Source organism: Neopsephotus bourkii, unplaced genomic scaffold, assembly GCF_033783945.1.
Source record: "Neopsephotus bourkii isolate Nb327-2 ecotype Australia unplaced genomic scaffold, CSIRO-AGI_Nbou_v1 NB_1132, whole genome shotgun sequence".
Classification (NCBI taxonomy): Eukaryota; Metazoa; Chordata; class Aves; order Psittaciformes; family Psittacidae; genus Neopsephotus; species Neopsephotus bourkii.
The window spans coordinates 4,196,859-4,224,030 of NW_026901618.1; the positions used below are offsets into that span (position 1 = coordinate 4,196,859).

Sequence of the window (27,172 nt, forward strand, 5' to 3'; positions counted from 1 at the left end):
AATGACAGTTCTGGCCTTGAAAAATGGAGGTGCAGGTTCAAGGTCAGCCTTGACGCCGTGACATAACACAAGTTAGGGCCAGTCCTAGTCTCTCTTATTTATTTATCTAATTTTTTATTATTATTTTCTTTTTTATTTATTTTTACCAGAAGTGTTATTGAGGAATTAGGAAGACTTTCTTAACACAGGTATTGCTGAACTGGATTTAGTTGCTGAGGCAAAGGAGCAGCTGGACTTGATGGAGTGTCATTTGTGAGTAGGAAACAACATTTTATTAATCAAAAAAAAAAAAAGGAAAAAAAAAGAGAAAGCCTTTACTTCCCTTGATAATTGTGGATTTGAAGACATGTTTATATAGGGTTTTTCTTCTTAATCTGGCTACAGTGATGACATGAATTTATTTTAATTCCTAGTGCTCTATATTCAACAGTGGTTTCCAGTCTGCAGCTCACACAAACTTGAGTGCAGGCTAGTTCTGAGTATGCTGCAAGAGGTAAATTAAGAACAAAACAATTCTCAGAATTGTAGTAACTTTGTATTCACCATCTAAATTCTACCTCCTCCTGGAATCTTTTTAACTGTCCATGAACAAAAAAGAAGAGAAAAAAATGCTGAAAATTGCTTCTCTCAACAAAAGCAAGACTAAATGTCAGTTCATGTTTGTTGGCTTTTAATTTTTCTTGCTTTACAACTTTAGCATCATACAGGAGAAGAACAGTAACTTATTGCTAGGCAGCGATGTATCATAAGGTTAAAGCAATATTATGTATGCTATTACAGGCATTACAACCTGCTGTTGTATCTCTAGCAAGAATGAAAAAGGATTATGCTGATCTTTTACTTATGTAAAAATATTAGGAATATTTATTAATTTCTTGTAGGTGTAATTTCCATTAAATATTATTTTATATTTTTCTGACCCATTCTTGAAAATAATGTTGAGCTTTCTACACATCAAAGAAATATGACAATAACAGACTACTGTGACCTTCCTGATCAAATTAAAGTTTGTGTTAACATTCAGTATCCTAGTTAGGATTCAGTTCTGAAAATAAACTTATGGAACATACAACCTGTTACAGAGTTAAAGAATTTACCTGCTGAAATGTATTTAGTGCAGGGACTGATTTCTTTTGTATTTTTCATAAGGTTGAGTTGAAAGTCAGTGCTATATAAGCACAATTTTAAAAACTTCTGTTTGTGACTTTAAATATGTTTAATTCAGTTCTTTACTGCGGCCAGGTCAGGAGTTTGCTCTTCTTGATGATTAAAGGGAAATGTGTTTCTACCTTTTTAATTCTGACTTTTATTGAATTCGTAACAGTTTCCTTTGTCCAGTACCAGTTACAAAGATGTAATCTTGATCTCATTTGTATAGTGCTTTTTGTTCCCACATTCCAGAGCCATAAAATTAATTTTAATATTTAATTAAAAAACTTGCTAAGTCAACTGATTATTAAATAGATGTGCGTGTACAAGTAACAGCATTGAATATATTATGCCATTGATCTGCTATAATTATGTCTTCTTTCATCAGTGAAGTTGAGTTACCTCAGATCTGGCTATGGCTCATGAAAATTACATGGCTACAACAAGATTACTTTTTGTGAAGGTAATGTAATAAAAACAAATGGTGGACACCTGATTTGCTGCCTTGTATTCACTGCTGTTGATTGCTAAAGAGATGAATCTGAGTCATTGGTTGATTTTAACTAAGTACATATGAACATTTAGAATATCACATGAAGATATTTGTATAAATATTTAATATAAATCTCTCTGTTGTAACTTCTTTTGCTTCTAGCTATTGACTGCACAACCATTGTAATTTGCACTTTTGTCATTTTTGGGCAGTGATATTTAAGCTCACTGTAGGGAAGAAAACATTAGAGCCAGGTTCCACAAAACTGTTTCCCAGTCCCTCGCAGCATGACCCATCTCTGCTGGGTGCAATGGCAGCCGTATTTCTTCCTGAGGAAGTCTGAGGTTTGATGTTTACTCTGTGAAGCCCCACACACCCTTAGCAGTAGCAGTCAGTCCCCTGGGAAACAAAATTTGCCTTTTTTGTTTCTCCTCTTCTTTTTTTTTTTTTTTTTTGGGTAGAACTTGGGTCTGACAGGTTTTAACAGAGCTATTTGGCTGACATTATGGTCCTATGTTGCTAATGTACACCTCTCAATATCTGTGTGAAGTGTTGGGCAGGTGCTTCTTGAAACAGTGAAAATCCAATTTCTGTAAATATTTCCAGGGTATTATCAAAGCTGTAATGGCTGAAATAACTAGAGTTCCTATAGCTAGTTCAAGCTAGAAGGTAAAATCTTTCTGGATTGGATGCTCAGGAGCAGAGGGATTTGCTAATTAGATTTAATTGTGTCAGCCTGCAGTGCCTGATAAAATTGAAATCAAATACTTTGTTGGCATGATGAGCTATGTAAAGTAGTGCCAAAGTGTAAAAGAAAAGAAACAGACCCTCAGATGCTCTGCTTCTGGCTGGAGGTACTGCCTGCCCAGGGTTAGTCTGCTCTGTGACTGGGGATTTTATCCTCTGTCTCAATTTATCTCTATTGTTACACACTCATTTGACTCCAAGTTTCTTCACAGCAAACTACTGTTGCTGCTTTGTGTGCTTATCTCTAAAAGGGTGACTGTTCCTACCAGTAACATTGTCCCTGGCTGTATGTGGTTAAAATTGGATAAACGAGAGATTGTGGTGCTGGAGAATGACTGAGACAGGAGAAATGTGCCTAAAGTGGGCAGATATTTAAGCTGAAGAGAGGGCAGCTACTAAGGACTGTTAGGAACAGAAATTGATATATTTTTTTTCATTTTTGGCAGTTTAAAAAATATAGGTTGATAGTTTAGATTTCCTCAGGCAGATAAAATAGCTTTCAATAAGAAGCACAGAGGCTGGTGACAAGACAGTGGTAGTCTAGAGTGATGGAGTGAGCTGCTGGTGAAATGGAAGGTATTTTGCATAATCAGTGAATCTTGCAAAACACCAGCCTTGCAGTGTAACATTGCTAGGAATAAGTCTGCTGGAGAGAGGTGAGGTAATGTGAGGAGTCTGAGGAAAGTCAAATTACCTGTCTGAGAATGTATATGAGCATGGTGCTCATGAATATTCTAGTCTATTATCAAAGCAGGTGCTAAGCTGTATCTGCTTGAGAAGGAGGTTGAATCCTCTTTTCCTGACATGATGCCCTACCTAGGAAATGTTCCTGGCCTCTGTGCTGAGGTATAGATCTATTATCAGCACCTCCTTCATACAAGCTCTGTCTGTACCAAGTCTGACACCAGGATACTGGAGAGCTGGGATGCAACTCTGGCTGTGCTGTGAGCGTACAGCTTAGCTTTGGGTACTTCAATGCCCTGTGCTTCTTTCTCCCTTCCTCAGTCTCTTCCAAAAATACAGGTAGGCACAGGTGATCCTCTTCTGTTTCTATGGACTCTGGCACAAAGTACGTGAACTGGGGCTTTGAAACCCTACTGTAGTCAACATAATGTTATTTTGTTACTTTTTGTCAGGTGTCGGTTGAGAAGTCATGCAATTTTGGATGAAGGCATATGTTTAACATGTCTTTCCCACACCTCTAATGATAAAAAGAAGTGGCTGAGCACACCCTGGTTAAGAGTATATGTAAGGGATAGGAAAGGTGCAGAGAAGACTTGGAGATAGATGGCTCTGACCATCTAAGCTACCGCGAGTTTACCATATCCATTGTCATGGTGATTGACGGTATACATGTCCTTGCCTACGAGGGACAGACAGCAAGATGAAATACGTTAGTTTCAAGCCTCTTCCAGCATGATAATGCTGTTGTGTGTCTAAGCCACTTGCTGTTTTTCAATTATAACTTTGGGGTTGTTTTTTTCATCCTTTGGAAGAAAAACAAATATCACAGAGTATCCTGCTGGTTTGACTGTTCTATAAGTGAACCTTCCTTTGCACTGCCCTGCTCATTACTAGAATTAGTCTCAGCAAAAATATTTAGTATTTATGTGTTGGAAAGCTGTGTGTTAAAGAGGGGTGGAAGGGTTCATCATTAAGAGAGCAAATCTGAAAAGGGTTTTCCAATAGCGTAGAGTAGGAATGTGGAGAGCACAGTGCAGGTTATTGTCAGCAGAAGAAAGGACCACAGTTCCAAGGTATGATGCTTGTAGCAGACTGCCTATAATTTTTGGCAGCAGTAAAGTGACAACCCTGGTCTCCTGTACTAATAATAATTTAATCATGCCCCAAAACTTTTCCAGGCTTCTTTGCAAAACCTGCGCTCCACGTTCCTGTGGCTAGGTAGCAATTGATGCTTAGCTAGTTGATGGAAAACTGCCTTACTTGTGAGAGCACAAGTTAAGCATCCTGCTGGCTTTCATGGAATTTATTGGATGCCCACCTCTTTTTTTAGAAAATGTATGTGAACTAAGTCATTTAAGTGCTTTGAAAAACCTACTCTTAATCTTAATGCCGTGAAACTATGAGTGCAAAGATGCTTATGAGGTTACTTTGAGTAAAGCCTTTGGCACTGTTCACTACAGCAGTAAAATTCAGTGAGAAAGTGTTGAAATTGTGTCAAAGGAAATTGTTCAGCAGGGAACTTGAGACTGTAAAAATAACTATATATTGCTGCCTTGTGAAATGTTAATAGACAATTTGGGGAAAAAAAACCAACAACAAACAAGAAAACCCCACAAAACCTTGGGCCTTGTAGTTCCAGATGTTGAAAAAAATAAATAAATTACAAAATGTCACATTGTTTTCCTTGTGGTACAGTGAAGGATGGGACAGAAATACAAACACAATAGAGGATGGAAGGCAGCTCATAAAGAAACACTTGCACTTAGCAATCAGGAAGACAGTGCTAAAGGGGGCTCATGGAATTATTCTACATTACAACTGAAAATACTAGGAGAAAAAAAAATGTTATATGAGATAAAGCAGAGGACATTGTAAAGTCCAGTGACAAGTTCATGCAAATTAAACCCATTTGCCATGTCTTGCAAAAATAAGTGTTCCTTACACAACAGAGAGTTGCTCTAGGAACCAGTTATCAGTGTTACTCAAGCAGTGTCTCATGAGCATACTGAAAAACACAGAAAAGGTGAAGTATAGCCTAATATAAATGTTTCCTCTGCTTGGCTCATTTTGATGTTAATTGTGCAGGCCTGCAGCTCTCTTTGGGTGAAATTTCTCTTTCTGCAGAGCAGAAACACTTATGTTACAATTAAAACCCTATTTTTGGTGCACAAGTGAGATTTCCATGGTGCTGACCCAGACCCAGTGTTGAGGTAATTTCCGTGTTATTACTTTTTCAATCCTTTGTCTGCAGTAGGTTATGCCATGTTCTCAGCAAGTATTTATGTGAGGAACATGGTTTAAGGCAGCATATAATTTCTGAAATAGAGGGCAAAAGAAAGGATACAGAGATTTTCCTGTGGCTATTGTTACTGTTCATCCTTGCTACCTGGTTCTCTGTAACATGGCAGTTGCACAAAACATATTCTACTAATGAAAAACGTAGGTTTGAAAACTTTTTCTTTTTTTTTATTTTGTTAAGATTGACCTTCCAAGTCAGAACAAGGTCAGTATAGTTAGTTTAAATGCATGAGAAGGGTTAATCTGAAATTGCCCCTTCTGGATAAACTTTTGTCTTCACTGCTGTTTTCTTTAAATACTTCCATCTGCATAACTACTGTAATAGCTATCCTAATTTTCAGCCAATGGCCAGGACAACATGAAACTTTACTCCGGGCCAGTTTGATTCTCAGTTTTACATTTGACTTCAGTGGAAGCTAACGCACACTTCAAAAATTTTAGTAGAATACAAAGGTTTCTGGTAACCACAGTGGTGTTAGTTTATAATCCCTACTAAAATCCTTTTCTTGTAAATCCAACAAATTAACAAAATGTTTCTTAGAAATTATTTTGGGTTTGCATGAACAGAAAGAACAGAGCAGAGAGCCTACAGTCTTTTGAAATGATACTGTAATTTGGTGTACAAGATCATGTCACAGTTGCTGACAAGCTGAACACCACATATTTGCTTCAGGAAGTGCACCCATGTTGAAATGAAGTTTATGTTCTTAGTCATTATAGGAGAGGATGAAAAGGAAACTACCTCAGTGTTTTTAGTGAGGATAATATAATGGATTTTTAAAATCAATTGCACTGAGAGTAATGGAGTGAGGCTTCCCACACCATTACTCTGCAGACATTCCTTTTGCCTGCTCCTCCTACTGCTCACAGGATCTGATTTTGTTGGTTCACTCCTTGCATCACTTCTTTGGAAAGGTGATTTTACAAAAATATATTTTCCCTTCAGGAATGCTGTTGTGAGCTTTCTTTTCAAGGAGGTGGAGGACACCAGTGAAAATTAGCAGCTAAAAGAACAAAACCAAACTAAACCATTACCACTATTTTTTTAATAATGATCTAATATGAGGGTGAGAGCAGTGTTTAATGGCTTAGGAGCTGGGTGTCCCAAATTTTGTTCCTAGCTCTAATAAGGCTCTGATCATGACATAAAAAAACATGTTGTTTTTAATGTCAGGGAATGCATTGACTGCTTTGAATTCTATGTTGTGAGTGAGAAGGCTGAATGTTTGTGGGGGAAAGCCGACTGAGCAGATATCCTGGTAGGTGTCTGTTACAGACCACCTAGCCAGGATGAAACTATGGATGAAGTGTTCTTCAAACAACTGGGAGAAGTTTCACTATCGCTTGCCCTTCTTCTCATGGGAAACTTCAGCCTTCCAGATGTCTGCTGGAAGTACAACGCAGCAATGAGGAAACAATCCTGGAGATTTCTGAGGGGTGTGGAAGATAATGTCCTAACCCAGCTGGTTAGTGAACCAGCTAAGGGAGATGCCTAGATAGATTTGTTGTTCGCAAACAGAGAAGCACTGCTGAGTGATGTGATGGCTGGAGGCCATCTTGGGCAAAGTGATTGTAAAATGATTGAATAGTCAATCCTTGGAGAACTCAGAAAGAAGGTCAGCAGAACTTCTACCTTAGACTTCTGGAGGGCTGACTTTGGCCTGTTTAGGCCTGTTGGCAGAATTCCTTGGGAAACATTACTGAAGAACACAGGGTCCAGGAAGGCTGGACACTCTTGAAGAATGAAATCCTTAAGGTGCAGGAGCAGGTGGTACCTATGTGGTGAAAATCAAACTGGGAAGAAAAGCAGCCTGGCTGAACAGGGAGATCGAACTGGAACCCATGGGGACAAAAAAGAAAGAGTTTATCACCTGTGGATGAAGGGACTGTAGCCCCATGTAAAGTACAAGGATGTTGCTGGGTTATGTAGACAGAAAGTTAGAAAGGCGAAAGTACAGATGGAACTAAATCTGGCCACTGCCATAAAAGACAATAAAAATTACTTTTACAAATATATTAGCAATAAAAAGGGCCAAGAAGAACCTCCACCTCTACTGGATACTGTGGGAAACCTCGTGACTGAGGATGAGGACAAGGCTGAGGTACTTAATGTTGCCATTGCTTCAGTCTTTAATAGTCACACCAGCCATCCTCAGGGTACTTAGTTCCCTGAGTTGGATGGCAGAGGTGGGGAACTGAATGAAGTCTCGATAATTCAGAAAGAATTGGTTAACAACCTCCTGTTCCACTTAGATGTACGCGAGTCTATGGATGGGTTCCACCCAAGAGTGCTGAAAGAGCTGGCAGAGGAGCTTGCTGCGCCACTCTCCATCCTCTATCAGCAGTCCTGGTCTAGCGGGCAGGTCCCAGAGGACTGGAGGTTGGCCAGCATGACACCTCTTTACAAAAGGTCAGGGAGGAAGACCCTGGAAACTACAGGCCTGTCAGCCTGACCCCAGTGCCAGGGAAAGTCATGGAGCAGATTATCCTAAGTGAGATCACACAGCATGTGCAGGAAAACAGAGCGATCAGGACTACTCAGCATGGGTTCATGAAGGCAGGTCCTGCTTGACCAACCTGATCTGCTTCCACAACAAGGTGACCTGCCTGGTTGATGAGGGGGAGGCTGTGGACATTGTCTATTTAGACTTTAGTAAAGCATTTGACACTGTCTCCCACAGCGTTCTCCTGGAGAAACTGACTGCTTATGGCCTGGATAGGTGTATTCTTTTCTGGGTTGGAAACTGGCTGAATGGCTGAGCCCAAAGAGTGGTGGTGAGTGGTGTCACACCCAGTTGGCGACCAGTGGCGTGCTTCACGGCTTGATGTTAGGGCCAGTGTTGTTTAACATATTCACTGATGGTCTGGATGAGGAGATTGAATAATCAGTAAATCCTCAGTAAATTTGAGGATGACACCAAGTTTACTGGGAGTTGATCTGCTGAGTGATGGGGAGGCTCTGCAGAGGGATCTGGACAGGCTGGATCAATTGGTTGCGGCCAATAGTATGAGGTTTAACTAGGCTCAGTGTCGGATCCTGCATTTGGGCCACAACAACCCCATGCGATGCTACAGGCTTAGGGAAGAGTGGCTGGAAAGCTGTTCAGCAGAATAGGACCTGGGGGTACTGACTGAAAGAGCTGAACAAGAACCAGCTTGTGCCCAGGCAGCCAAGAAGGGCAACAGCATCCTGGCTTGCATCAGTAATAGTGTGGCAGCAGGGCCAGGGCAGAGATCATCCCCCTCTAGCGGGCACTGATGAGGCTGCACCTCAAATCCTGTGTTCAGTTCTGGGCCCTTCACTACAAGAGAGGCATTGAGGTGCTGGAGTGGGCCCAGAGAAAGGTAGTGATCTGGTGAAGGGCCTGGAGCACAGGTGTGATGATGAATGGCTGAGCGAACTAGAAGGTTTAGTCTGGAGAAGAAAGGCTCAGGGGGGACCTTACCGCTGTCTACAACTACCTGAAAGGAGGTTGCACTGAGATGGGGGTCAGTCTCTTCTCCCAGGAAACAAGTGATAGGACAAGAGGCAATGACCTCAAGCTGTGCCTTGGGAGGTTTAGACTGGATATTATGAAAAATTCTTCAGGCATTGGAACAGGCTGCCTAGGGTAGTGGTGGAATCACTGTCCCTGGAAGTGTTCAAAAACCATGCAGATGAGGCCTTCAGTGGTATTGCTTAGTGGTGGGCTTAGCAGTCCTGGGGTAAAGGTTGGACTTGATGATCTTAGTGGTCTTCCAACGTAGTTGATTCTGTGAGTCATGATTCTGTGATTCTTTTATTTTCCTGCCTTCTGGATGTTGTGTTTACTTGGGCTCTAAATCTCCTGTGCGCTCTTTGTGCAATGCATGGTGTGCTCAGTGCAAAAAGGTCATCAATCCACCTGGTATTTTGAAGTTCTAAGGTTGGAGGTGGCTACAGTTATGACTTAATGTCACTTCCATGAGCTAAAGCCTGCGTTTCATGATGCTGCACCTACTCTAATAACTATCGATTCTAGGAATAAATAAGTAATATATTCAGTCTTTCACTGCTGCCAGTCTGAAGTATAATGAATGACTGCAGGGGGTAAAAAGAGAAGGGGAAGGGAATGAATAGCATCAGAGATGACTAAGGTATGGTCCTAGCTTCCCTCTGGAGATTCAGCTAATCACCTACACACAGTAACCTGACTCTCTCCAGAGCACATCATCTACCTTTACACTGGCCTATTTAGGCTGACATGCATTCCCCTGAGATAGGCTTCCAGATAGAGTTAGGACTGTGGAAGGTTTGTCAGTATCAGCTGCTTTGGCACATTTTGTGAATTTTATGGTACAGGAAAGGCTTTGCAACAGTGGCTGCACCCTGATAGTCCAAGTCTGATTGTAGACTATATTTGTACTGTTAAATGCCTTGGGAATTGCAGTCCAATTTTTGTCCCTCATCATAAGTGGGGAGGGAGAATGTGTCTATTAGTCCCAGAACAGGCACAAAGACATATTTGGAACAAATGAATGTCAAAGGACATCTCTGAGTACTTCAATACAGCCAGAGTGAGTATTTGTAAGTGGTCAGTTCAGCCCAGAATATCAACGCTATTTGCATGGGACTTATTGATTTAAATTATTTTCAGTGTTTTTCCTTTGACTAAAATATTGATCTTAAGCTAATTACCTATTACTAAAGGTGACTGTAAAGCTGAAGTTGTGCATTTGGGAAAGGGACTTAAATGTGACCAGGAGTTCATGCCTTATAACTGAAGTTTAATTAGAAACAGAATAAGATTGTCACAGGTCTAAAACTTTAAATGCACTTTTACTGTTAGAAGCCTTTAATAATAGAAATAAAGAAGACAAAATTGTTTTTAATTCAAATATCTGCTCAAGTGAAAATATATATATATATAATTCCAAAGCAACCGACAAACAGCCTTTTTGTTTTCTGTTACTTTCAGTGTTATACAGATTCCAGCTAATGTATTTGAAATTGATAATTAATACAGATTGGTAAGAAAGGAATAGTAGCTTCTCCTTGCATGTACATCTCTGTGATATGGCCTATGTGATTTTTTGATTCTAATTTATTGCTTCATGAAAAACATGATGGAGCCCATGACACCGGGAGCAAAACATCCAGGAAAAGCATAGCAGACCCAAAGAGTCTTTAGCTAAAGAGCAAAGTACACTGTCAGAGCTTAATGCAGAACTGTGCCCAGTGCTTCCCACAGAGCAAAATTCAACTAAAATAAATAATTAATGGTATTGGACTTTGGTTTAGAAAACTATGTCTGCCCTAGTCTGTTAGTGGCATTCTACAGTGAGTAATAATGAAGGGACAGGCTTTCTAATTCAGTAGCATTTCTCCAGTTAGAAGTGGTGAGGGATGAATTTGTCACATATAGTGTAACAAGAAGCCACACTAATGAGCTCTCTGTATCTGTGCTGTCTGTGTGCGGGAGGATTAAGAGAATTATAGTCCTAGAATGCCAGTATGCAACACTCCAGTTTTCTCAGTGCTCAATCCAAAGATGTTGGGTGCTATCCAACCTGAATTTTGCCTTCCTCTTCTTTTACCATAGAAGGGTAACTCTTACCCATAGTGCCATACATTTGCAATAAGCGAGATACCGTTTTCTGACTACAATCTTATGGTCTTCCAGAACTTCTTACACAACAGCACAGAAGAGATTTTTGGAAGAGTTGGACAGATGAGGGCTCTTTAAAGAAAACCTCTGAGGGAACATTTCTTCTTGCTGAGGCTGGCAGTGTGCAGTGTCAGCAGCGTCAGCAGCTGAAAGAGGCCCAATCCAAAGTAAATTGAAATTACCATGAAATCACTGAATCCGTGATGTTTGACGCTAGATAGCCAAAGCTGTTCAGTTATATTAATTTACATTAATTCCCTGTAATAACTGACAAACTAATTTAAAGCTGAATATAGTGTATAATGATTAATAGGACTATTGCAGGCACTTTGACCTAAAAAACATATAAATGCTAATAGTGACGTATAAGGGCTTTTTGGTCCTACATGACATTCAGAAAAGATGTGGTAAGTGCTGAAGAAGATCACTGTGAACAGTTATATCTGGAAGGAACTGAGTCATGTCGCTGCCCTTAATGTCTTGGTCAGAGGATCATTCTTGGAGGCAGATGCATTTAGCACCATTGTGACAGCCATGTGATCCACAACCTTGGCTGCATAAGACCTAAATTTGGAAAGACTGACTGCTTTTGAACCGTGTATGAAAAGAAGCAGACTTGGGGTGTTCCCAGGATTGTCTTCTTGCTAACACCCTCCCCTGAGAGGCCTATTCACAGGCTTTGGGTGGGCTCAGAACAAGGGCAACCTGTATTAGTGAGGCCAGTAAAGCCCTTCTATATTTTTGTTAGCAGCAAGTTGTTTAGGAGCTTTCTGTGCCATGATTTGTCAAAGAACTCAAACTGCTTAGTCTTCTTATGGACATTTTCTTGACCTATCAATCAGGGGGGCTCTGGGAATAGAAGAGCAGTGATTCTTAACAGAAGAACAGAAAATGGAGCAATAAGGAAAGGTAAGCCAACTTCTTTGTTTGATTTCTTTTGTGAAATGAGACAAAAGGAGAGAGAAAAAGATATTGATCAATCTAGACTAGGAGAGTGAATAGTCTGACACAATGCATTTTCAACTCATTTCCTTGAAGAAGAGATTCTGGTGCTGCCATTTTCCCTGTTTTATAAAATATCCCTATGCTGTTTGATGTCAGTTTGGAATGCTCTTACATTTACCCCTTTTGACCATGATGCACAGTATGAAATGGGCTAAAGATAAGAAACAGCACTTTAAGAACCAAGTTACTTCTGCCTCCTCTCTTGTTTCTGGCATCTCTGTTGCTTAAGTTTGTTATTTTCCTTGTTCTTCAGATTTCCAGAATCTCCTATTTCTTTTTTTCCTGCCAGCTCTTACAGAGATGGAGAAATGAGTAGCATAGAATGATATTCATTAGATAGACTTCACAGTTATTGAAATAAAAAAAGGAGAGTCCAGCAAAGAGGTAAGTTTATGGAGACTTGTATTCCAGTCTGCTTTGCTAGAGACTTTATGGATGACCTGCATTTAGCTTAGCTGCATCTGAATTGTACGAAAACAGAGATGGAGAGTATGTCTCTACTTTTTGGAGATCTTATGAGGCTAAACACAAGCGTGTGGTGTTCAGTACTTTGAGAACAGGAGTTACATAAGTACTCTGGATAGGTGTATTAATCATGTATCTCTGATTGCATCTCCTGAACAATCTGTCTCACCAGGACTCAGCTGATACCAAGCAGCTTTTAGCATCTATCACAGTAAATACAAACCCCAGAAACATTTTCTTTGAGATATCTTTGAGAAACAGAGTTTACATGAACTGAATTTATGGTTAAAATATAGTGTTTTATTGCTCACAAAAATTGGATGGGCTCAACACAGGTCTTGATAATGCAATAATAAATATCAGCATTTGGCAACTCACAGATACAAATGTGAAGGTACTATTGATTTTCCTTATTTATTTTGGCATACAGTCCATGTCCTAAGGTGTCGACATGATTAAAAAAAAGCAAGGCAGATTTGAGAACAGTTTCCTATGTTTAATGCAGAAAGGACAGCAAAACATGTATTTTGCCATCAAAAACTACCTTGTCTTATTTTAATCTAGCAGGTTACCTAGTTAGCTCCCATCACAATTATCTTCTGAGACACAGTGCTATCAGGAGGGCTTAGTGGAACATTCAGTTTAGTGAGTGCTGCACTATCAAAGTTTTGTTTACCTTTTAAAAATGGTCTTGTTTTTCATTCGCATTCTATTGTACACAAGCACAGATGCAGTGTACACAATGCATTGCAATTAACAGAGAAAAGTCTGAAGAAGGCTGAACACAGTCTTACAGCCTAAATCCATCCTGACTGGCTCAGAAGGGAAATGTGGGTACTGCTACACTCTTTGGGAAAAACTTTGCTTTGATTAGCCTTATTGGTCACTGAGGATCCTTTTTAATTCTAATGAAATACAGCTGCAGGTGCCTTTTATCTGTATATAAATAAGAAGCTTGTTAATGCTGAAAATTCCTGAGGGACTAGCTTGTGTGCTCAGGGTTTCTCTTTGATACCTAAAGCAACAATAAATAATTATTTATGTCCTATGTGCAGGAAGAGAACAGAATGTCTGCACTCATTGAATGTATCTGACATAAATTTCCATGCTGAAAATGTCTCTTTTGCATCTGTTTCCTAAATTTGGACTAGTTAAATTCATGAGCCAAACTTGGCCTTTTTAAAAGCCTTGGTGCGTAATGTAATTCCCTGAGGTATTTTTTCCAGAGGTTTCTCATGCAAATCAGGGGCACTCCATTTTGAACTGCTGACTAAATATTACAGTGTGGATGCACTTAAGTCTTCAGATTCAATTACTAGAAACAACCACTTTACCTGTAACTACTTTTATGGCCTTTATCTCTAACAAGACTAAGTTGATTCACTTGAAGTTTTAGATGTTGCTTTTTAATGTAGCACTAGAATTTTTCCAAAGAGTTTCAGACAAAAAATGTAAGATATCCATGGGTAGAGTAAATATAACTCCTTTCACTTTTGAAAGATATATTTAAATGCTTTCTTGGTTTATATGTCCTCAATGAACTTCTACTTAATGGAACAGGCCATTGCAGGTTTTGAGCAGATGATAAAAATAATAGAAGAACACATACACTGTATCAGAACATCATGACAGCATAATCAGAAATACATTTTGCAGTATATAGAATAATCAGAAATGCATTTTGCAGCATATAGACTGGTTAAATGTTTTACAATCTATCAGATATTGCTTACAACTGGAAAGAACTTTGCTTCACTCATTATTCAGTAGATAAATCAGTCATACCGTGTTCTGAAACTCTTTTAAGGAAACATTTACAAGAGTGAAAATGCAGCGGTTTCATATATCATTTAAAGACTGTAACAACTGTAATTGGCACTGCCATGTATGTAACATCAGAAACATTTTATTAAAACTATTAAAAAAATAGGAAAATATTATTTCATTCTGTATGGGTTAAGACTTGTTATATCTGTAAAAAGTAAAGTTTTTTTTTTATTTTCTGCATGGTATAGATTGCTGTAGTCAGCAAAGATATTTCATTAATTTTATTGCAGTAGTTAAGGGAAAAGAAATTACGATTAAATGGAGGAAATCTTATCATAAGTCGTAAACTTTTCCACTGAAACTCTTTTTACTCAGGATGTGTAAAAGTCCAAAACTGTAACTTCTCATAGAAAAACCTCAGTTTCAATACAAATGAGAAAGCAAAGAAAGAATACTGTAATAGACAGAAGACACCAGCCTGGATGCAGAAAACAAGTTCCTGAGGTGAATGATGAGAGAATTCAACCATATTGTTCAAACCATTCAGTGAAGCACCATGTCTGGGAGAATTTTACTGTTCTGCTTACTCTTATTTGTGATTTAAGTTAAGGACTCTGAAAGTGATGTTTTTCTTCCTCTTGGAGGTAAAGAGACATATGGTAAATCTGGAAGTGTTACAAAACAATAATATGAGCAACTACTTTTATTTTACTTCAGTGGCTTGAAAAAAACTGGCAAAATATTTTCAAATACTGTTTTATTACTAAATGCAATTGATTCTATACCTCTCTTGGGGAAAGATTTTGCCTGGCAAAATTTTGCAACAGATTCTCCTGAAAGGCATACTAAGGCAAATGAAAAACAACAAGATACTTGGTGACAGACAGCAGGGCTTCACTAAGGGGAAATCCTGCCTGACCAATTTGGTGTCCTTCTATGATGGGGCTACAGAACTGATGGACAGCGGTAGAGCAGTTGATGTCATCTACCTGGACTTGTGCAAAGCGTTCGGCACTTTCCCGCGTGATATCCTTGTCTCTAAATTGGAGAGTCATCAATTTGATAGGTGGACCACTCAGTGGATAAAGAACTGGCTGGATGGCTGCACACAAAGAGTTGTGGTTAATGGCTCAATGTCCAGGTGGAGACCAGTAACGAGTGGTGTCCCTCAGGGATCGGTGTTGGGACAGGTTTTGCTCAGCGTCTTTGTCAGCGACATGGGCAATGGGATTGAGTGTGCCCTCAGCAAGTTTGCCGATGACACCAAGCTGTGTGGTTCAGTTGATACGCTGGAGGGAAGGAATGCCATCCAGAGGGACCTTGACACGCTTGTGAGGTGGGCTGATGCCAACCTCATGAAGTTTAACCATGCCAAGTGCAAGGTCCTACACCTGGGTCGGGGCAATCCCAGACACAGCTACAGGTTGGGCAGAGAAGAGATTCAGAGGAGCCCTGTGGAGAAGGATCTGGGGGTGCTAGTTGATGAGAAAATGAACATGAGCCAGCAGTGTGCGCTTGCAGCCCAGAAAGCCAACCGTATCCTGTGCTGCATCAAAAGGAGGTGATCCTGCCCCTCTACTCTGCTCTCGTGAGACCTCACTTGGAGTATTGTGTGTAGTTCTGGTGTCCTCAACATAAAAAGGACATGGAACTGTTGGAACAAGTCCAGAGGAGGGCCACGAGAATGATCAGGGGACTGGAACACCTTCTGTATGACGACAGGTTGAGAGAGTTGAAGGCTGCTCAGCCTGGAGAAGAGAAGGCTGCATGGAGACCTCATAGCAGCCTTCCAGTATCTGAAGGGGCCTATAGGGATGCTGGGGAGGGACTCTTCATTAGGGACTGTAGTGACAGGACAAGGGGTAATGGGTTAAAACAAACAGGGGAAGTTTAGATTGGATATAAGGAGGAAATTCTTTCCTGTTAGGGTGGTGAGGCACTGGAATGGGTTGCCCAGGGAAGTTGTGAATGCTCTATCCCTGGCAGTGCTCAAGACCAGGTTGGACGAGGCCTTGGGTGAGATGGTTTAGTGTGAGGTGTCCCTGCCCATGGCAGGGGAGCTGGAACTAAATGATCTTAAGGTCCTTTCCAACCCTAACTATTCTATGATTTTATCATTCTATAAAAGGGAAATTATGGGGGAGAAAATGTGGTGTGAGTACATAAAACCAGGTAATACTGAACTGTTTGCCTGAAACACTGTAACTTTCCTCACTGGATGTCAACAGAGTCCTTAGATGAGCAAGGGAAGAGGATAGGGATCACTCTTTCATAGCCTTTCAAATTAACCAGATCACTTGAGTCACTGTGCTTCGTACTTGTTACAAATTAGCCCTGCTTGCACACTTTACTAGCCTTATACAGAGCATGTCCAATGGTGCCTTGAGTTTCATTTCAATGACAATCTTGCATGGTTATGACATTCCATTTGTCTACAACCAGTTTCCTGAGATAAGGCCTGAGATTGTCACATGAAATAGAACGTCTGTGGGCAAACCTACAAAAAAAAATAATTGTTCACTTCACCCTTTTTTGTCTGACTTAGTTTCTTTGATGCTAACTAAAACCAATAATGATGTCACTTCAACACCAACTATGTTTTTATGCCTCAGCAGGTAATTGGAAATGTCTTGTACAAGTTGAACTTCATCAGCTGAAAACACTGCCTCCTGGGTCAACTTTGAGAAATGGTGGCTTAAATGGCACTTTCAAATGAACACTTCTTTCCTATGTTGCATAGACAATGAAACCAAGAAAAGTGAGAGCTGATCCATTTTTCTTCCCATGCATTGTAAAAAGAACTTCTTCCATTGCTGCAGGTGGACACACCAATATGAACCCTTCCCCTTCCAGGTGTCTGAGACAGCCTAATGGCTTAATTCAGGCTACAGGCCATTTCTTAGGGGCAAGAAAAGGAAGAGAAATTGCCTTACAGCTTTGAAAGTGTTGTAAGTATTATGCTGGGGGAAATCCTCAAGACTAAAAATATGTAGAAGGACAACAATATATACTAATCCAGTAGAGGAACAGTACCTTTATAGTATGAGTTAAGAATCCTGAGTTTTGGTATAATGAACATACATATATATATATATGTATATATATAAAGGGATCTTGTAATAATTCAAATGCATTTTTGTAAAAACAATAACTTTTTGCTATTCACTAGAATGTCATACACAAAAATATGAAAGCAAGTGTAAAAGTTTACAACTCTACTCCCTACTCATAAAGCAGAACATAAACGAATTCATTCATCTACTTTTCATGAATGTTTGTGTGACGACCAAGGACATTTTTACAGGTTTCCATGCAATCTGTGAGTGTGAGTCAGTTGATGCCTGAGTTTGACTGGTTTAGTTCTTTTCAAAAGGTAGTTAGCTCTAATTCTGTTTTAAATAAAAATGAAAAGATGAATTTTGCAATAAATAGTTGGAATATTAAAGGCAAAAAGGGAGATACAACTGGCATTCAAGCTAAAAAGACTTCAGCCTTTGAAATGCAAACTCTGGCAAGGAGCAATCACAACAGTGGGATTAGCAACTGGATTAATGTTTTAGCTGTCTTTTGTTCATTTGATCTTATTGTATTCTGATTACAAGAGATGATGAGAAATGTTGCTTATTTGTGTGTAGTTCCCTATTTAATTTAAAAGGACATAAAGGAATTTTCTTCTATTTTATTGAGAGAACTTTCGGTAATTTCCTCAAGGAGAAATCAAATTAAGTCTGCCCAGGCAATGAATTCACAAAATGAAGATTACAAATATATCTGGGGAAACATGAGAGTGGACAGACCACTCTGCACAGGGTTTCAGCATGCTCAGCATCCAAATAGTCTCAGGATATAGAAGTCATTTTGATGAAGGACTCAGACCAAAATGAAACCTAGAAGAATAGAGTGTTTCTGTGTGCTGACATTTTCAAGAGTTCCAGCAAGTTACCACTCCTCCTAGAAGAACACTTTGCTGGGTATTTTTAACCCTGCTAAATATGGTGTTATGCTAGGCTACAATGGGCTGAGTAAAAACTCCCATTTGTCCTTTTCACTCAGTCAAAGAATCCTGGAAGATAGAAGATTATACAGTGATCTTCTATGTATTAAATTTAAAGAGTGTTAAGAGCCTAAATTGTATTTAGGTTGCAAACACCTTCAGGCAGGGATGATGTTCCTGTTTTTTAATTGCATGGCCCAAAATCTGTGGGATCTCAATATCTGTTGCGAACTTTGTGCTATTGAAGCTCTCGCTCTTAACTCAATTACAACAAAGATTCATTCAAGCATCATTTTTTTCCATGCTTCCTCCATCTTAGAATCCATTACGAGGTATTCTAACATGGATTTCAATTTTTTGTTTAAAAGCCTTTATAATACTGTATTAAGCAAGGTTTAATTCAAGACATTTTTTCATTGATTTTTAAATACGTGCCTAAACCTTACTGACCTCAGGAGTTGCAATGGAGGTTCATGGTACACAGGGAACACAAATGCAGAAGGCATGCTGTGTAACTGAAATCCAAATTTAAAAACAATACATGAAAAAGAGAATAGAACTATAAAACTAAAGAAAATAATCAAATAATTGTGGAACTGAGATGCCAGGGTTCATATATGTAATTTGATTATGTTTTCTGCATCAACAATGTGGAAAAGTGCTGCCTAGGGAACTGTATTTTACTTATAGAAAAGGTAAAATGTTCCACTGAGTATTTCAATATTCAAAACTTTTTACATATAGACGGCGATTTTAACATTAATCTAAGAAATAGCTTTTGAGAAATACCCTTTTTCATATAGTTCCTGGATTTTGATTGAATGTTAATATTTTCATAGATGAAACACCTATTTAATCCTTCTACTCCCAGGAAGCATCAGCTTTTTTTTTGATAGATATTTGGTATGCCCATCTTAGTAACCTACAATAATGGAATCACCACACTTTTCCCAGGCAATGTGTTTCAGGGTTTCACTATCCCTTACCATTTAGAAAGTCTTTGATAATGACTAACCTGGACTTCCTTTGGTGAATTTAAGTCTGTTACTTCCTGTTTATCCATGAAGAGCAGATTATTACCAGCTCCTTGCAGGAGCTTTTAAAGCATTTGAAGTCTGCTCATCGACTCTTCTCTTTTATAAACTAAACATTCTAATTAAAGAGGCTGAAATGGATTAGTGCTAAAATCAACCGTCAAAAATAATAATCCACTGAAAACCTAAATAGTAATTTATAACGATACTTCATATAAAAAGAACTGATTACAGGCTATTTAAAATAATTTTCTTTGATGTTTTGCCTGGCATGAAAACCCATCAGGAATGTTCAGTTTAAATGTCTTTGTCATTGAGAAATTTTTATTTTTAAAATTTAAAACTTTTCTTCCAAAGCATGTCTAGTTTGAATATTTTCGAAAAGGAGGTACAGCCTCAACAAAAAGCTATATACTATTTACCATCCAGCCCTGAAGATCCATGATATAATATTATTACCTCGAGTACTGTTAAACTGAGGTCAGGATCCTTGCTGTGAATGATTTGGGACATGAACTTTAGCACCTTGTAATGCAGGTGAGCATTCTAAGCTTTTGCTGGTGTTTTTCCTGAGCTGGGCAAACACGCTCTTTCTTTTGATTTTTCACTTTGGCAGGAGGTTTTGTCCTTGTCACCACGAAACATTAAATGTTTTCTGGATGAGAACACTGCCTTTCCATTTCAGACTGACAGCTCAACTACACATGACACAAGGAAGAGCCTTTTATGGAGCCATCAAGTGAAATCAGAGAAGAAGCAAACAACATAAAACTGTTCCGTGTTTCTGACATTTTGCATGTCATTGAAGAGGAACAGATGCACAAAGCTATTTAAGTGCTGTAACAGGGGAGTAAGACCTTGCCTAGCTTTTTCAGTCTTGCTGGACATGGTAGTACTCCCCTTAAGCAGAGACCCAAAACGCAGAAGGCGTGGGTAACTTCTTGGGGGCCAAGAGACATGGGCAACTTCCATACTGGCAGAGCATAGAGTCATAGAATCATAGAATAGTTAGCGTTGGAAAGGACTTTAAAATCATCAAGTTCCACCCCCCTGCCATGGGCAGGGCCAGCTCACTCTAAACCATATCACCCAAGGCCTCGTCCAACCTGGTCTTGAACACTGCCAGGGATGGAGAATTCACAGCCTCCCTGGGCAACCCATTCCAGTGCTTCACCACCTAACAGGAAATAATTTCTCCTTATATCCAATCTAAACTTCCCCTGTTTAAGTTTTAACCCATTACCCCTTGTCCTATCACTACAGTCCCTAATGAAGAGTCCGTCCCAAGCATCCCTATACACCCCCTTCAGCATGGGCTGTGCCAGTCACAGGCAGGTCCAAGATCAAGGTCAGTGAGACACATAGCTTAAGTCAAGAACAGAGGGCCTGAGCTTAACTGCAGGTCGCAAACGAAGAGGAACTCTGAGAAGTCAGACCACCTTACAGAAAAGCTGCAAAAAACTGAGAGCGTGCTTTATTACAGGTGTGAGGATTGGGTAGCTGCACATAACAAACCTTTCTCTACCAAAAAAAAAAAAAAAATGTTATTAGAGAGATTTGGTTTGCTGTGAGATTTCTGGGAAAACATGCATCCAAATAGTAAACCCAGGAAAATAACCATAACATTGACTTGCTTTTTCTAGGACTAGACTCACGGCTTCAGTCTCTGACAAGAAATTTGATTAAATACTCGGAATATGTTGTAATGCTAAATTATGACACCTCAGCCAGAATATCAATCACTTATAGCAATGGAATGAAGAGAAATTAAAAGAGATGCAGGTGGTGAGCTTATTTTGGCTAAACCTTTTCTCCCACTACTGCTGTGATGCTGCCCTAAAATGATCATCTTTCCTTCTTTTACTTGTTTTCTTCTTCCTAGTCTTTTGGAGTCCCGTTCTATTTTTAGTCAGGTCTTTTCAAGTAACACTGCTTCTAAAGAATACAAAGTGTTACATACACATCCTCCGCAAGAGAAACGTGGCAGGTCGTTGGGTGGTTTTGGGTTTTTGTTTCTTTTGGTGGGTTTTTTACAGAGGAGCCCAAAACCAAACGCTTGTGAATGGTTCCTGGATTTACATTCCTCCTAACTTTTAATCTTGTTTTTAATTTCTACCAGGTCAAAGAGGAAGTTCTGGTGTTCTTAGATCTTGTGTGCTGCAAACCTGATCCACATGTAGGCAAAGGAGAATTGGTTTGTGCATCTCTTTGCACAGACATGGGTTTTGCAGGAAAGGTATTGAATCCAAGACCGCTTTAGCGCATGAGAAATCTCTGAATCCACTGTGTCTTTTGCTGGTCATCATTTTATTGGTTGTCAACATAACAGGGAAGAATTCTGAAAGTAATTGTGAACAAGCTTCCAAATGCAGCTCAGAGAGGAGAGGTGTACTGAGACTTGCAGTTTCTGTTTTGCCAAAGCTGTGGCAAAGTGGAGTTGCCCTATATCACAGAATGTAAAAGTTAGTAAGATGAGCAGTGGAATGCATTGTTCTGAGTCACTTAATATTTTAATTTTCATTTTGTAGCAAGACCAAGGACAGCACTGCATATGTGCTGAAAATATTTCAGACTTTGCAAGAAGCCTGGGAGACCACTAGCAGGAGGAAATACAGAAGGGTGAAGTGCTTGGTCAGTTTGCCTGGGGTTTGACTTGGAGACTATGGTAGCTATTTCTAACAAATTTTTAATTAACAACCATATAAATTTTATTACCAGGATTGAAATAACTGCTCTTTGAAAGAAGTAGCCAAAGAAGTGGTTTGTACAGCCATAGCTTGTTGTTTTCATCACCCTGTGCATTTTGCTTGCAGGGTGGTTGCTTGTGGCTGTATATTAAATGCATGGGTAAAAGTACTTACATTTCCATGCCACTCATGGGCAGCTGAGATATCATAATTCAGTACTGTATCAAACACACTATCAATTTTTTGGTTAAAAGGTAGCCTAATGAGGTCTTTTGAAAAATAACACAGCAGTGATTCAGATTAGCTCACTGTCCACAGTATGAGTGAGATGAGTACAAGCATTCCTGCTTCGATGATTGAAGGTGAATAGACATTCACAGCCAGCCATAGTCAGAAACAATTTGGAAGATGAAAAAGTCTTAGTCTCTGTTGAAACCAACTTGCTTGTAAGGGCAAGATTTTTGAGCCACCTTTTAGTGGTGACAATTATTAAGTTGCTTTGCTTGTGACTGTTTTCTTTCCTTTTTTCCATGGTGTAATGAAGCTCTGGTGCAAACCAAGCAGGCTTTTTTCCTCAAGTAAAAGCAAGCTACTACAAGAAGGGGAGTAATTTATTAATACTTTTGTCACTTTAGTCTGAGCCCTAATTAGAATGAATATCTGTTTCAGAATGACTTTATGATTTAGATTCCTCACACATTTCACTTCAAGGTAGAAAAATCTGCTTTGCATTTTGAAAGATACAACATATCCCTCATTTTTTTAATTCGTTTGTGGTGTCAATTATGGTGTGTACATATACATATAGAGAGGAAACACATATAAAAAATCTTGGCACTAAATCAATTTCCATCTGCATTGTAAACTAAAGCCTATGTAAAAATAGTACCACAATAAAACAATAATCTTATATCAAAGTCACAAGGGAATATGATCAAGGGAAAAGATATAAAGAAGATTCGCCTTACATTTGCCATGACAGAAAGAAAGTGCCATGTTTTTTTATAAGGTGTTATACAGGGTAGACTGCTCAAAAATCTGCCCCTTTAGCAAAAGCAAAAATTTGTCATTCCAAATCACTACTATAAACCAGCTGGTCTGGTACATACCATGCCTCCAGCAATGACCTGTGTTGAATTGGAAAAGTAAACAAGCAACCTTGTCAATTCTGCAGAATGCAGAATAGAGAGCAGTGTAGGGGAGAGGGACCTGGGGGTCCTGGTGGACGACAGGGTGACCATGAGCCGACACTGTGCCCTTGTGGCCAAGAGGGCCAATGGCATCCTGGGTTGTATTAGAAGGGGGGTGGTTAGTAGGTCGAGAGAGGTCCTCCTTCCCCTCTACTCTGCCCTGGTGAGACCTCATCTGGAATATTGTGTCCAGTTCTGGGCCCCTCAGTTTAAAAAGGACAGGGACCTGCTGGAGAGAGTCCAGCGCAGGGCAACTAAGATGATTAAGGGAGTGGAGCATCTCCCTTATGAGGAAAGACTGAGGGAGCTGGGTCTCTATAGTTTGGAGAAGAGGAGATTGAGGGGTGACCTTATTAGTGTATATAAATATATAAAGGGGGAGTGTCACGAGGATGGAGCCAGGCTCTTCTCAGTGGCAAACAATGAAAGGACAAGGGGTAATGGGTACAAATTGGAGCACAAGAGGTTCCACTTAAACCTGAGAAGAAACTTCTTCTCAGTGAGGGTGACAGAACACTGGAACAGGCTGCCCAGGGAGGTTGTGGAATCTCCTTCTTTGGAGACATTCAAAACCCGCCTGGACACGTTCCTGTGTAACCTTATCTAGGTGTTCCTGCTCCGGCAGGGGGATTGGACTAGATGATCTTTTGAGGTCCCTTCCAATCTCTAACCTACTGTGATACTGTGATACTACTCAGGAGTCCACAAAAACTTTTCTCCTGCAAGAAGTAGCTGATACGCTATTGCTGGTTGCTGGTGTTACTGTACTGCAGCTTCAGGTGTGCATCAAGGCTGAGTACCAGTTTACCAGCTGCTTGTTCAAATCATTAGCAGAATCTTATCAACCTATTTCACGGGTTGTTTTAATGTATAATTTTTTCTCTTTCTTTTCCTTTTCTTCTAAAGACAGATTTATTAACATGTTGAAATACTTGGCTTGGGTGGGGTTTTTTACCTCATAGAAGTGCAGACATCTGGTAGTCACTCAAGTTTAAAATAATTCTGTCATCATCTATCATATAAGAAAATTAAATATTGAATTTTTGGTAATTACACTTAAAACTATATTTTTAACCTTTGTTATGTTGTTTTATGGTAGCAGGGGACAAAGAGATGAAAGGCTGCAGTTGAAAACTGTCTTAAGAGTCTCGTGCAAAAGCAATCAAAGTGAAACAAAATAGTTTACATTTACTGGGATGGAATTTGACTCTGCTGTATTTTTAGGCTACTTTCTATATATGTTTCTGCATGTTTTTACGAGCTGTGTGTTTGCCTCTGAATGTTTGTCCTTGAATGTTGCATTAACTGAACTACTCAAAGTCATTGCAGTGAATTTGATGAGAAAAAGAATATAGCAGCTAAAATACCATTTAGACTTCCTTTTTTTTGGCATGTGTTTGCTGTTAGTTGTAAGTTGAAGACTTCAAAAGTGTCACAAAGAGGGGTTTTCTATTCTTCCTGTAAGGGCCCTTCTCTCTAACTGGTGGAAGAAGTAAGTTGAGTACTGGTGTGCTCCATTGAAGACGTAATCTGAGTGAAAAAAGGGGTCTTGCAATACCAGAACAAAATTTTCTTTCTTCCTTTCTTTCTATTGGTTTTAAAAGCTAATGTAAAGCTCAAGCCCCTGTAGACTTCCCTGCATTTGAAGTGAGGTTTGTTGAGTGCAGTTCCACACTTGACATTGGAACAGTACTAATAATACCTAGTGGAAGAGCAGACTGTAGCCATCAGCTGCATTTTCTGTTTTTATTTGTCAGAACTTTTATCATGAACTACATGATTCACCTTTGACAATTTAGGTTTTTGGGTTTTTTCCAGCGAAACCCCATTTTTCTGAAGTGTACAAGACACTATTTGTAATCAACTTTCCAACTATACAACAACGTATCACATAGAAATAAAGATCAGAGAGCAAGAGGAATATAGGTAACATGTTTCTCTTCAGACTGAATTTATTGTAAGGTCTCCACTGAAAATGCTGTGCCATGTTACACCTTTTTTTTTTTCTTCATGATGTAAAATGCTAATATCATGAATGAAAGCTTTGCAAATTATTTTTTTGTAATATGACATCTTTGTCTTATGGAAAAGGCCTTATGCTAATAGACCTATGTTCATGAGAATTAATTTTTAGCTATTTTGTCTGATATCTATATTATGAACCTTGCTGAATGTAAGCAACAAGAAACAGGCCAGGACAGTGGTCACATTTAAACAAAATCTGTCAGTGATTTATGGGTCGGATTTAGAACTATCATTGCTACAAGTACTTGTGTGAAAAAGAGGTGATATAAATTGCTGCATCTGATCAAAGACTTTAAAGCTAATAAACTGGCTTCTGGGTAAGTTGCCAAAATTAACTTTCATTAGATGATCCAGGGGTAAAACATGGAAAGGGGACAAGAAAATTATAGTGACTGATATGTTTGCAGAGATATGGTAGAGATAAAGCACAAAGAGAAGGAGCTTACTGTGTTTTCATGTTTTGCTTTTCTAAAGATCTCCAAGGAAAAATCACAGAGAACAAAGCTGTTTGCTACAGCTTATTCAAGTCTTCACCCCAAAAGATGCTGGGTGTGCCATTGTATTGTACAGACCTCCTATTAGAAAGAGAACTTTCTCTGGGAAACTTTCTTTGAAAAAAAATGTGGAGAAACTTGGAACAAAGAAGTCAGGGCTTACTTTTCGTAGGACGTTTTCATCATACACTTGTATTTATAAATTTTGAGGGACTTCCATGTAGTTTATTTTCCCTCTGCACATACATGTCTTTGAACTTTTTGAAGACGACAGAATTGCATCACTCTACTTCTAAAAGATCTTGTTCTTTGTGTTTAATAAACAAATTGACCCCCCAAAGTCAAGAATGTTGAAAGCTTTGGGAAATGAACAAAATACCAAAGCTAGGTCTCATAAAATCACAATTAAGAGTGAAATAGGATTAGAATGGAATGACATTTCTTAATGCTGCTCTCAGTTCGCCCTCCACCTGCTACATGATCTCTAATTTGTGCATTGTCCACTGTCCCAGAAAATCATGTTTCAAAATTTTACACATATATCCCCATATGCTTCCTCTCAAGCATGCCTAAACCTTTTTGACATCTTTCTCCATTTGACATCCTTTCTCCATTTTCTGTGAGGAAGTTGTATAAAAATTTTAAAAAATTGTATTGCAGCACTGCTACCTGTTTTGTGTAACATAAACTGAATAAACAGGACTCTTTTACAGCAGTTAGTGGAGAGTTGTTTCTTGCAGATCTCCCATTGTTTTCACAAGTCTTGTTTTTAACTTCAGGTTAATGAAAGAACACACACTTTTATTAGGTGAAATGGTTGTGCAGAAACCTGTCAAAAGTTGCCGAAAATGTCTGGCAGTGTTTGCAGAGACTCTGAAATAATAAGTCTGGGTGCAAACTGCCATAATGGTTCCAAGATACTGGCGATACTCCTTTAAATATTTACACTATTCTGACAAATTTGAAGCTCCATGTAAATATTTTATGAATGCTATGGCTTAACAGGATTGTTGTGGTGTTTCCTTCATGAATCTACAGAGCACGTTTGTCAGGACATTGGCTCTGTAAACAGTGTATATTATAATCCTGACGTTCATTTCTTAGAAACATTTCAGATCATTGCAGTTCCATCAATCTATAAGTGAACTTGTGACATTCTTGCAGGCTGACTCACTTGGTTTAAGCAGGACCAGCAAACAGAGCAGAAAACAGAAAACTTGGATTAAAATAAAAGGAGAAGCCTTCAACGAAAAAGGCTAAAGGGCAAGTTTGGGGATGTAGACAGGAATCCAGACTCAAGAGATAAGCTAGAGCTGTAAGTTGTGAATTATTTAATGTTATGTAAACATTTACAGTGTCAGTATCTGTAGCTGAGATGATAGTTGCCCTTTGCTACATTTCTTTCCAGATAATCAATGGAGAGTTATAGGCAGTTTTGGAGTACAATAAAGATGACCAATTCTAGACGTCGGCTTTGCTCTGAAAGTAGACTTCCTGTGACTATAAAAAGATC

At 39.1% G+C, this 27,172-nt stretch overlaps 1 non-coding gene across 1 annotated transcript; it reads left to right on the plus strand.

The window, feature by feature from the left end:
- The first annotated feature begins 14,130 nt into the window (after positions 1–14,130).
- LOC133217336 (small nucleolar RNA SNORD77) lies at positions 14,131–14,198 on the plus strand. The gene has a single exon (XR_009726858.1). It is a non-coding gene; the product is annotated as a small nucleolar RNA SNORD77 (small nucleolar RNA).
- The last annotated feature ends 12,974 nt before the right edge of the window (positions 14,199–27,172 follow it).